The 11,739-nt window shown below is 36.1% G+C and overlaps 1 pseudogene; it reads left to right on the forward strand.

The window, feature by feature from the left end:
• Window positions 1-3,677: 3,677 nt before the first annotated feature.
• Window positions 3,678-7,599, forward strand: LOC127445577 (uncharacterized; annotated as a pseudogene).
• The last annotated feature ends 4,140 nt before the right edge of the window (window positions 7,600-11,739 follow it).

Raw genomic sequence — 11,739 nt, forward strand, 5'->3', positions numbered from 1 at the left:
GTAATTATTAGAGGAAATTATGTTTATCAGTGCAGGTGAGAACACAGCCATGTGCGGAGAGCAGATTAATGGGGCGGGTGCCTTCTCATTCTAGAACACATTTGATTGGACAAAGTTTTTCTAGAATTTAAATGCTTATATCTTCTGAAAATGAATTTTGTCAACCTTTAGAAGTACACTGGCATATAGATGAAAGCTAATAGATATGGACTAAAAGAAACAAAACTTTCATTTTGATTTCACAGGGTCTTTAAGTCTTTTTTTTATTATTATAATTCTCCACTTTCACTTACACTTTTACATTCTTCTTTTGTTTTTGCCGATTTGCATTCTTTGAGCATATCGCCACCTACTGCGCAGAGAGGAGAATTTAAAGGGGGAAAAAAGGACTTAATATTGATTGTTTCTCACCCACACCTATCATATTGCTTCTGAAGATATGGATTTAACCACTGGAGTCATATTGATTACTTTTATGCTGCCTTTATGTGCTTTGTGGATCTTCAAAGATTTGGACTCTTGATTTCAATGTTGACTTGCATTGAATGGACCTACAGAGCTGAAATATTCACACCATTGTGAGTAAAGAAACAGATAAATACAGATCTAAACCAAAACCAACCAAGCTATTGTACAGCATTCCTCCTTCTCACTTTGTGGGGGGGGGGGGGCTCACAAGGACAGGTTTGAGAAGCACTGTGCTAAGCTGTTTAACTGATTTAGAGAAAAGAACCGACTCATGTTAACTGTCTGAATAATTCAGAATGAATCGCAAACAGATTCAGACTACTATGCTAAACCTGTTGACTGATTTCATTAAATATTTATTTTATTGTATTTTTCCATCTTTTTTTCTTAAACTTGATGTAAATGTGTGTAAATGTGTCTTTGTGTATATTTAATGTTACTATGCTTTGGCAATGTAAAGCTTCTGTTTTTAACTGTGTCATTAAAGTTAATTGAATCTTTGAATCTAATTCAATGTCATATTGATTCAGAGCTGAAATATTCTTCTAAAAATCTTCATTTGTGTTCTGGAGAAGAAAGAAAGTCATACACAGTACATGTTTGAGTAAATGATGAGAGAATTTTCATTTTGGGGTGAACTTCCTTTAAAGGAATAGTTCACCTAAAAATGAAAATTATCTTATTTACTACTCTCATGCCATCCCAGATGTGTATGAATTTCTTTCATCTGCTGAACACAAGTGAAGCTTTTTAGAAGAATTTCTCAGCTCTGTAGGTCCATTCAATGCAAGTGAGTGGATGCCAAAATTTTGAAGCTCCAAAATCCATATAAGGGCAACATAGAAGTACTCCAGATGACACTGGTGATTAAATCCATATCTTCAAAAGCGATGTGATTGGTGTGGGTGAGAAACAGATCAATATTTAAGTCCTTTTTTACTATGACTTGCTCAGTCAGTCTCTCATTTTACATTCTCCTTCTTCTGTTTAGTTATTCATATTCTTCATGCATATTGGCCCCTATTGATCTGTTTCTCATCCACACCTATTTTATCATGTCTGAACACATGGATTTAACCACTGGAGTCATGTGGATTACTTTTATGTGGATTTTGGAGCTTCAAATTGTTGGCACCCATTCACTTGCATTGTGAGGACCTACAGAGCTGAGATATTCTTTTAAAAATTTAATTTAATTTGTTTTCTGCAGTCATACACATCTGGGATGCCAAGAGGGTGAGTAAATCATGAGATTTTTCATTTTTGGATAAACTATCCTCTTAACTGAAAATATGGAAATACATCTAGATTGTTGAATGGGAAACTGCGCCAAATCGGCTTGTGAATTGACAACATGACCGCCAACGTTGATTTTCGGGCGTTAATTTTAAATTCTAGTTACATGACAGTTATGGAGTAATGAATGGGAGTGCTGACAGGTAGCTCTCTCCATGTATTTTGGACCTCTTTGATTTTAACATGAACACGTATTGGAAATGCCTGACTGTACAAATTCTAAAACACACACACACACACACACACACACACACAAAGGATATAATATCTCATTTGGGTGCAAATTACTCTAAACTATGCTGAATAAAGACGTTATTACCTCCAATCGAATTACTTCAAGTCTTTACGGCTGCACCTGTGTGAAAACGTATGCTAAGACTTCCCTCTGGTGGTGATAAAGTGCAATTACACAAGCTTACACAAACCTATTGAGATGCACCACTGGAACCTGTCTCGTTCAGCTCCTTAGGAGTCGTTATATTCTCGCAGTGTGACAGGAAGGTAAACAGTGCAAATTTAGGCCACTATTGCTTTGAGAACAGGCAAGTTTACAAAGAGATACAGACTCCAGTGCCTCACATTAAAGGACTATCACTCTGTAGGGGTCATAGGGGTATCACACTTTTCAATATAAGTGAAGGGTGACAAGGAGCAATCAAGCTTATAAAACACAATAAAAGTATTTCTTAAAACTTCTGCATATATTCCAAGCTTCTGAAGTAATATGATAGCTTTGTGTGAGCAACACTGAAATTTGTTTTTTGTTTTGTTGTCTTTTTGTAGAGCATGGCAGTCCCTGGTCACTATTCAATTTCATTGTATGAGAGTAATGGAAGAAACAAACGTCAAACAGTTTCAGAAAGACACTAGGGTGAGTAAGCAATGACTGAATTTCCATATTCCTTGTGTTTTCCCCATTCACTCATTTCAACGATTTACGCATTTCAATTTCATAACAAACTTTCATCAAATTGAATTGAGTTATCTTTAATAAAATACCATTTTAAACAACTAAATACTTGGTTTTATTAATGGACTTTTGGAACAGATGGGGTAATTTTTCACTCCAAAAAAAGAAATAATACTTTGCATAAAGAAAAGTAAGCCTATTTTAAGGACTGTTGTGACTTTTTGCATTGTGACATTATTTTTAAGACAATTAAACACAGCCCCCCCCCCCCCAATGCTCATTACTGGAATGCTCAATGAGGATATTCTCATTAGATTCTCATTATAGCATATTTTTATTCAAATGAGCATAAATTAAAAGCAGTACAGCAGTAGTGATATCAGTAAAGAGCGAGTCTGGTCATGAACTGAACGTCTTGACACGATATCAGTTAAATAAGGTCATGTGTCAGAATAACTGGGATCAAAGAGCAAATATTTTATTAGAGTCTTAGAGACAAAGGCAGATGAAGAGATAAAGATGATATGGTGTATATGTCATCCACTCAACTAGGTTATTATTTCAGTCTAAAGAAGATTCCATTCAGTTCCGTGAGGTGAGTCAAACAAACCTGTACAGCGCTGAAGAATTAATTGAGATTTTCTAATAAGAACAAGTCAAAGGTTGTTAAAAGTTAAAAACCTTTAAGGAATATCTGAAAAACAATTTACTTGAAAATCTAGAGATTTGATGACTAACACAGACCTACTTATTGTACTCTTAATTTTTTTTTTTTTTTTTACACATTTCAATTTCATAACAAAATAAAAAAAAAAATAATTGAGTAGTCTTTAATCAAATTAGATAAATAAAAATTAAATATTTGAAGTTTTAGTAATTTCATTTGATTAAACACAATTCAATTGATGGAATATTGTTATGAAATTGAAATACACAAATCTTAAAAATAGGATAAAATATTTTTTGGAGTGTATATAAAATGTGTTTTTTTTTTTTTCACAGAATGTTAAGGGTGATACTACTCCTTTGGGCTGTGGCTGGTGAGAATCATTTACTATTCGTTACAAACTCGTATGATTTCTTTACTGTTTTGAAACAAAGATTCATCCATTACTATTTTAAAAAATGTAACCTTCAGTTGTACTCATTTTGTTCTAACAATGCAATACGTTTTCTCCATTTGATGTTTTGACATAAAATAGTTCCAATAGCAAAAGTTCAAAAGATATTTTTGATAAAACAATGAGAAAAACCATTTCTTTGTACTTGGAATATAGTCCAAAAACTAGTTTTTATTCAAATGTATAAATTTGTTTCGATATGATTTGATATGTTTATGCAAATGGAACTCCTACAAACTAATTTTGAATGACAATATTCAGAACAAATATTCATGTTTCAGTCCCCTTCAGGGGTCTCTGCATAGATAAGACAAGGATTTGTGTGTCATTTTATAGTACGACTGTCATTTAGCTCTTTTGAACTTTAAACTGTGTCAGGCATATCATCACGTATTCTTGCAAATCATCTCTATGGCATATTGCCATATTTTTATTTTTTTGATAAAATGTGATTATTTCCTTTACAGCTTGAAAGTCATTTTCAGTATATGGTAAATGATCAATGTGGAGAAGTCTGCATAAATGTCCAAATACTTTATAATTTCCTTGTTCACTAATTAACTTTGTTTCATACTTTTCATTGTTATTTTCCCTGGTTATGTAGAAGTTTTGGACATTTGGCATATTTAAAAATTCCTTTTGTGCAATATCCCCTTGACATTACATTTACAAAAATTGCTCTTTGCACTCGTAGGAGCAGATAAAGTGCATGTTTGATGTAAACGTGGATGTGTTAGCAGGTCTCCATGCTAGACCACTGAAAGGTGCCCATGGATTCCGAAATGGTGGATGGATGATTAAGAGGCCACAAATACTCCAAGATGAAATCAAGGAGAACTTGGCCCATCTGAAGGGTACAGAACCATCAAATCATTTACAAATAGATGTTAACATTGGCATGAAACCCAAAGAGAACCACAAATCAGTTCCTGTTAAGTTGCGACGGCAGAGAACAGAACCTTCCCGACGTTTCCTGATGGGCCTGACCACTGGCATGCTGAAAGAGGAAGTCGGCGAAATGAACAGGAGAGTTGCCGGCTGTAAGTCTGCAAAGTCATTTCCATAATGTATCCACTAACTGAGATGCAGAGGAGCACAGCGCCAAGTGAGTGTTTCAAATATTGGTCATCGGTCACATTGTCATTTCTACATTACCTGAACTTTTGTGGTGTTTCCTCTGTAGTGGATGAGTTCAGACAAGGCACTGAGTACAGACCTCCCATCCTGAAGTTGCTGAGAATGCGAGACATTTTGAGATCTCAGTACAGCGCTGTTGGAGAGAAACATGAGCAGAGAGCCGTACCTGCTGAGCTCCTGATGGACCTGAACACTGGTCTACTCAGAGAACACAGAAACCAGATGGACAGGAGAGTAGCAGGCTGTAAATGTCACATTTAGATCTGTAAAAACAAGGTGCCTCATTTACTAACCTTGTGTCGGCTTGTATTTGTGCGTTAAACCTGTGTGCGAACATTTTCACACAGAAATCATGATTCATCAAATAGTTTGTGCTTAAATTTGTTCTGAATTAACCAACTGAAACCATACATACATACAAAAAAAAAATCACAGACTCCAGAAGCATTAAAAAATGTAATGTGTTATGTCAAATATTTTTATGTATATATTATTTAGGGCTGTCAATTGATATTTTTTTCAATCTAATTAATTACATGACATGCCGATTAATTAATTAAATTAATCGCAATTAATCACAATTAATCGCAAATTAATCGCATATCAATATTGGCTAAGAAAGGTCTCAAATAAAGATAATTCAATATGAATAATGCATAATAATAGAAATAATATATATATATTAGGGCTGTTGATTTAAAACATTAATTCAATGTGATTAATTTTATAAAAAATAACACGTTAAAAAATGAATGCAATTAATCATTCACTAGGACCATAATAAGGAATTTTCATATTATCGGAGCAATAAAAGTTTGAAGTATCACCTTTGTGTCTCATTCAGCAGGGGGCAGTAAGTGCTACTCCAGCTCTAAAGGCAACGCTCAGCTGTACAGTCAATTAACCACAAAAAACCTCAGCGGACAGCTCAATATTAGAATGTCTTATTTTGTACAAACACAGCTGGATGGAGCGCAACTCTGAATGCAGGGGTCACAAGGTGTGATTTTCTCAGTTTCAATTTATGTTTAACTTGACATGGCAACCAAAGAAGCCCTGTTTATGATGCTATGCATCCAAAATTAGATGCTCCAAAAGTGTCCATCTGAAGCAAGCAGATAGAATATTTATTTATGTTGTCTATAAGATTCAGATATTCAGATTTAAATAAATTGCATTATTGTGGCAGACAAGTAAAGCATTGTTTAGTCAATACATAAAGTGCCTTTTGAAATCAATATATTGTTTATTTTATTCCCATATCATTAAACATAATCCTACACTCAACAGCAATCCATTTTTCAATTGAGTTTGTCAATCTGTCCTGTTCACACACGATGCCGTTCTATCAGTGCTATATTTGATTTTCATCTATGAGACCATATACAAGATGCTTTTGGAGCATCTCGCTGGTTTTCAATGTCACAAATGCGCTCTTTAACGATGCTGTGTCAAGTTAAAAGTAGTTGAAACTTTGAAAATCTCATCTTGAGATCCCTGCATTCAGTTGTGCTTCGTAGTTGTGCGCATTCTGTGGGACCAGCACTCTCTGTTGCTGCGCTGCTTGTAACATTCGTTGAGGCACGCAGACTGCACACTGCTGACGTGGTTGTACAAACACATACTGAAGTTACATGTACTTCAAGCTTGAATTGCTTGGATGATAGGAAAATACATACTTTTATAATGGAATATATATAAAAGACAGGAGGCATGATTAATTGCGGGGGGGGGGGGGGGGGGGGGGTTTCCGCATTATTTTGCCATAAAATGAATCACATTAAATTAAAACATTAAATTGAAAGCCCCAATTTTATTAATCCAGATTGAATAAATACATATTTTAGAGCAACAAAAAGGATGTGTGTTACAGCTCGGTCTGAATTTCTGCATAAAAATGCATCAGATCACATGTTGTCAATGCATACATAAAAGGTATTTAATGTAATATTCATAACTAGCTTAAATAGCATAACTACCTTAATCAAGTAGCTTCAACAGAAAGATCTTGCTGGTCGACCCGTTTCCAGTTTTACTGGTGAACAGCATGGCTAAGCTGGTGTACAAGCTAGATTCGTGCCAAACCGGGTCTAACCAACATAAACCGGTCTAGAAACTTCATTGCTGGAAGTTCAAGCTGGTCTTTTTAGCATGGAACCCTGGAAAATCTCAGTGGATGCTTGGTTGGACTCATGTAGTTTTTGCTCTTCATTAGCAGCTAAATGGGAAGTGGTTTCTGGTCCTGAGCATGAGGAAATGAAAAACCAGGACTTTTCTGCACCGAAAGAGAACCACAAATCAGTTCCTGTTGAGTTGCGAAGGCAGGGAACAGAACCATTTCGACGTTTCCTGATGGACCTGAACACTGGCATGCTGAAGGAGGTAGTTGGTGAAATTAACTGGAGAGTTGCCGGCTGTAAGTCTGCAAAGTTATGTGTATAAGTGTTTTTAATTAACAATTACAATAAGTTGATTTTGGGTGTTTTTAATTTCATTTTTTTTGTCTCGACAGTCTACAGTCCTCTAGCATTTGAGATGAGGCAGGGAACACAGAATTCTCCCACTACTATGGTGGACCCCATAACTGGACACATGCTGTAGCCAATAACTGAGATGCAGAGGAGCACAGCACCATGTGAGTGTTTCAAACGTCACACACGACTTTAGTCAAGATTTCCCAGTTTGAAAGTCATATTAAAAAAATCTACATTGCCTACATTTTGGGACATTGCAAAGATAGTTCACCCAAAAATGACATCTCTGTGAAAATCTTCTCACCTCCATGTTGCATAAAACATGTATGATACGTTTGTCCATGCAACACAAAATGAGTTATAGCAAAATGTCCTGGCTGCCACAACAGACATAGACGGTGGGCAATGTCCGTCAAGCTCCAAAAAGGACGAAAAGCACAATAAACGAACAATAAAATTATTCTATTCCAGTGTCATCCACGCCTTTGTGTTTTATGTACCTCAACAGCCACAGAAATAAGCAAAAATAGTTGATTCAACTAGTAGGTTGTATAGACAATTTTTTTAGGTCTGTCATTTTTTCAAAATTTTATAATTTAAGTAATTACATGGTATGGCGATTATTTAATCAAATTAATTGCAATTAATCGCATAAATAAATATTTGCTGAGAAAGCCCCTCAAATAACAATAATTCAACATATAATTATTAAATAATTGTAAATAGTTATATTTAAATAATTATAAATAAAACATATATATTACAAACAATTATAAACCAGAAATGTTATTCCTTTAAAACATTGATTTAGCATTGATTTTAAAATTCATAAATTTCATTTTGTTTGCATATAAAATAAATTCTTCCCGAGGACATCTGGCCTCAGTAACGAGTGCAGATGCTCATAAACATCTTGTTGCGATGGTGAACAAAGCAAAGAACGGTCCAGTTCTGACATGGCTTGGAGGGATCCAAAAGGAGAAGATCCATTCACACTATTAATTAAAGATATACAACACCAAAATGATGAATTATGTAATGAACATTGGATTGTTTGATCACAACAGGGAAACAATTTCCAGTGGATTGATGGTTCCTCTTGGACATACAGTGACTGGATGCCCGGTCACCCACACAAACACAATCTGTCATGTCTTGGGATGTTTAGAATTGGTGAGATTACAGACTACTCTTTACCATTCCTATAAACATTATTTTTGCTGGCAAAGTAGTGAGCAATTATCAGGTTACATAACTGCTCATAGTGCATCATTAGTAACATCATTGATCTGAAATATAAAATATAATTGAGGGTAAAACTGCATACAGCAATGCTTATAAGAAAGTTGTTTTTCAATTCTTTGTAGTTTTTTAGCATATTTGTGCAATTTTTTTTAACTTTCCTTGTGGTTCTCTCTCTTTCTCATCCATAAACTACCATCTCACAGGACCTGAAGTGGGAGACACACATTGACTCCACTGTGAAAAAGGCCCAGCAGATGTTCCTTTGCCAGCTGAGGAAGTTCAACCTGCCACAGGTGCTGCTGATACAGTTCTACTCAGCAGTCATTGAGTCTGTCCTCTGCACTTCAATAACTGTCCGGTTTGGTTCAGCGATGAAATCAGACATCAGAAGACTACAAAGGACAGTTCGGACTGCTGAGAGGATTATTGGTTGCCCCCTGCCCCCCTTCAAGAACTATACACTTTCCAGAGTGAGGAGAAAGGCTGGAAAAATCACTCTGGACCCCACTCACCCTGCCCACTACCTTTTTGAACTGTTGCCTTCTGGCCGACACTTCACAGCTCTGAGCACCAGAACCGTCAGGCACAGGAACAGTTTTTTCCCTCAGGCTATCCATCTCATGAACAGATAAATTGCCCCACTGAGCAATAACTATGTGCAATACACAGTTTAGTCTTTTTTATATTTATCCAACACATCCAACCTCTTCTGCCATTTCATTTGTCTTGGTGACAGGAGCTTCCGGTGTACAACAATACAAAAACAATACAAAAACAGCAGCAAGACATAAATAAAAATAAAAAATAAAATAAAAAAAACATTTGCAATGTACATAACAGATAACAGATTTGTATTAGATTTGCACTACGTATGTGTATGTGTGTATGTACATATGTGTATAATTATTTTGTATTTTTTATTATTATCTATGTCTTGCTGCTGTTTTTGTATTGTTTTTGTATCATTGTACACTGGAAGCTCCTGTCACCGAGACAAATTCCTTGTATGTGTAAGCATACTTGGCAATAAAGCTCATTCTGATTCAGATTCTAAACACCAATTCCAGATGAGAGCTGGTGGACAGCGGTTGATTGCAGTCAGAAGAGAGCGTTCATCTGTTCTTAACCTATGACAGTATGAAGGCCATCTCACGATCTGTCTCTATGCATCCGTAGTGCATAACAAGCAATTTTCAGACTGAATAAAGTTCAAATCATGTATTGTATGCAACTGAATCTAGTAAGATGCACAACTGGATTCAAAAGTGTCCAATTTGATAAAAGCCTCATACAATATTTGAACTGATCCCCAGTAAGAAGCATTCCTACAGTATGTCTACAAAATAAAAGCATTATAAAACCTACTTGTTTTGGCTTTTGTTTTATTACTCTTTTAATCTGTTGTCATTTGGTGGCCTGTGGGGCAGAGATCTAATTGTTAACTGGTGTCTTTTACAAAGAATTTTAAGATTTAAAAAAGAAACATTCAAATGACTATTGCTATGAAATGAACTGTTAATAAATTCAGGGAATAGGGAATGAGTGTTTTTGTACTTCAATAAACAACATTCGTTCACTTCATAGGGCATAGGGACTGAGTGAATGAGTACTTGATTTGGGACAAGTTTTTGTATTTCACTAAAAAAGGGGGACAAAATTATGTGCTCTTTTCCCATATAGTGCCCGATGAGTCGTCGACAGGGAACAGGGAATAAGTCACTAAGTAATCGATTAAGGGCAAGTTTTTTTATTATTATTATTATTTCAATAAAGCAAGGGGAATAATTGTGCACTCCAACCCCTTGCACCCTATGAGTCAGTAACAGTGAAGGATATGGGTGAACGAGTGATCAGTTTGGTACAAATTTTTGTATAACAATAACTCATGCTCTTCATCCCCATGTAGTGCACTGTGTTATTCACGGTGTAAGATATAGGGAATGAGTGAGTTCTTGGGACATGTTTTTGTACTGAAATAAAAGGGAAATCGTGCTCTCCTTACCCATGTAGTCCACTATGAGTCATTCACTATGTAATGAATGAGTGATCAATTTGGGCCACGTTTTTATAATTTAGTAAAAAAGGCAAAAATTGTGTACTCCTTCCCCATGTAGTTTACTGTGTGTCACTGACAATGTAGGGAAGAGGGAATGAGTTGAATATTACATTTATATAGTGCTTTTCTGACACTACACACAAAGCACTTTACACAGTGAACAGGGGACTCTCCTCAACCACCACCAGTGTGCCGCATCCACCTGGATGATGCGACGACTATGGCTGTGTCTTGTTTGGAAGGCTGCGTGCTAGGTAGGATGTGTCCTTTGAAGGGTGCAGTATACCGAGCGTCCTCCTTTAAACAAGCCTCGTTTAAACGAGACGGCCTTCGTAGGACAAACGGAACATAACACAGTAACATGGTTGCTATGACAGCACGCCACTCTTTAACAAGTGCGAGCGCTTTGAGTGAGAAGAGAACAAAGTCCCTTAAGAAGGGAATGTATGAGGTACATTTTAGAAGAGTTATAATGATGTAAAGAGAAAAGAAAATAGATTTTACAGGTGTACTTTTAGTCAAAATACTTTATTTTAATTATATATTAATATAATTATACATATAATATACTCTGCACCCATCTACTGAGGTACTTCAACTTGGGAATTAACATTCCTTGCATTTGAACATCATATTTACAGGCAAATTGGCATAATTGTTTTTTAGACATTTCCGTTGAAGCAAAGAATTGTGGGTTGTGAGTGCCCACGAAGGATACACCTCATGCATACTTCCCGTGAAAGAAGTTCGCATTCGAAGTGTCCTACTCGCGTTTCTGAAACGATGATGTATGCGGCCAACAAATGTGACCTCCGGAGGCCTTCCAAAGGAGACACAGCCAGTACACTCACCTCTCACCAGCTATTGGTGGAGAGGAGAGAGTAGAGTTATACAGCCAATTAATGGATGGGGATTATCAATTAACCATGACTGATGAGGCCAACGGGGGAATTTGGCCAGGACACCAGGGTTACACCTCTACTCTTTATGAGAAGTGTCCTGAGATTTTTAATGACCACAGAGAGTCAGGAC

The sequence above is a fragment of the Myxocyprinus asiaticus genome, chromosome 8, assembly GCF_019703515.2.
Source record: "Myxocyprinus asiaticus isolate MX2 ecotype Aquarium Trade chromosome 8, UBuf_Myxa_2, whole genome shotgun sequence".
Taxonomy (NCBI): domain Eukaryota; kingdom Metazoa; phylum Chordata; class Actinopteri; order Cypriniformes; family Catostomidae; genus Myxocyprinus; species Myxocyprinus asiaticus.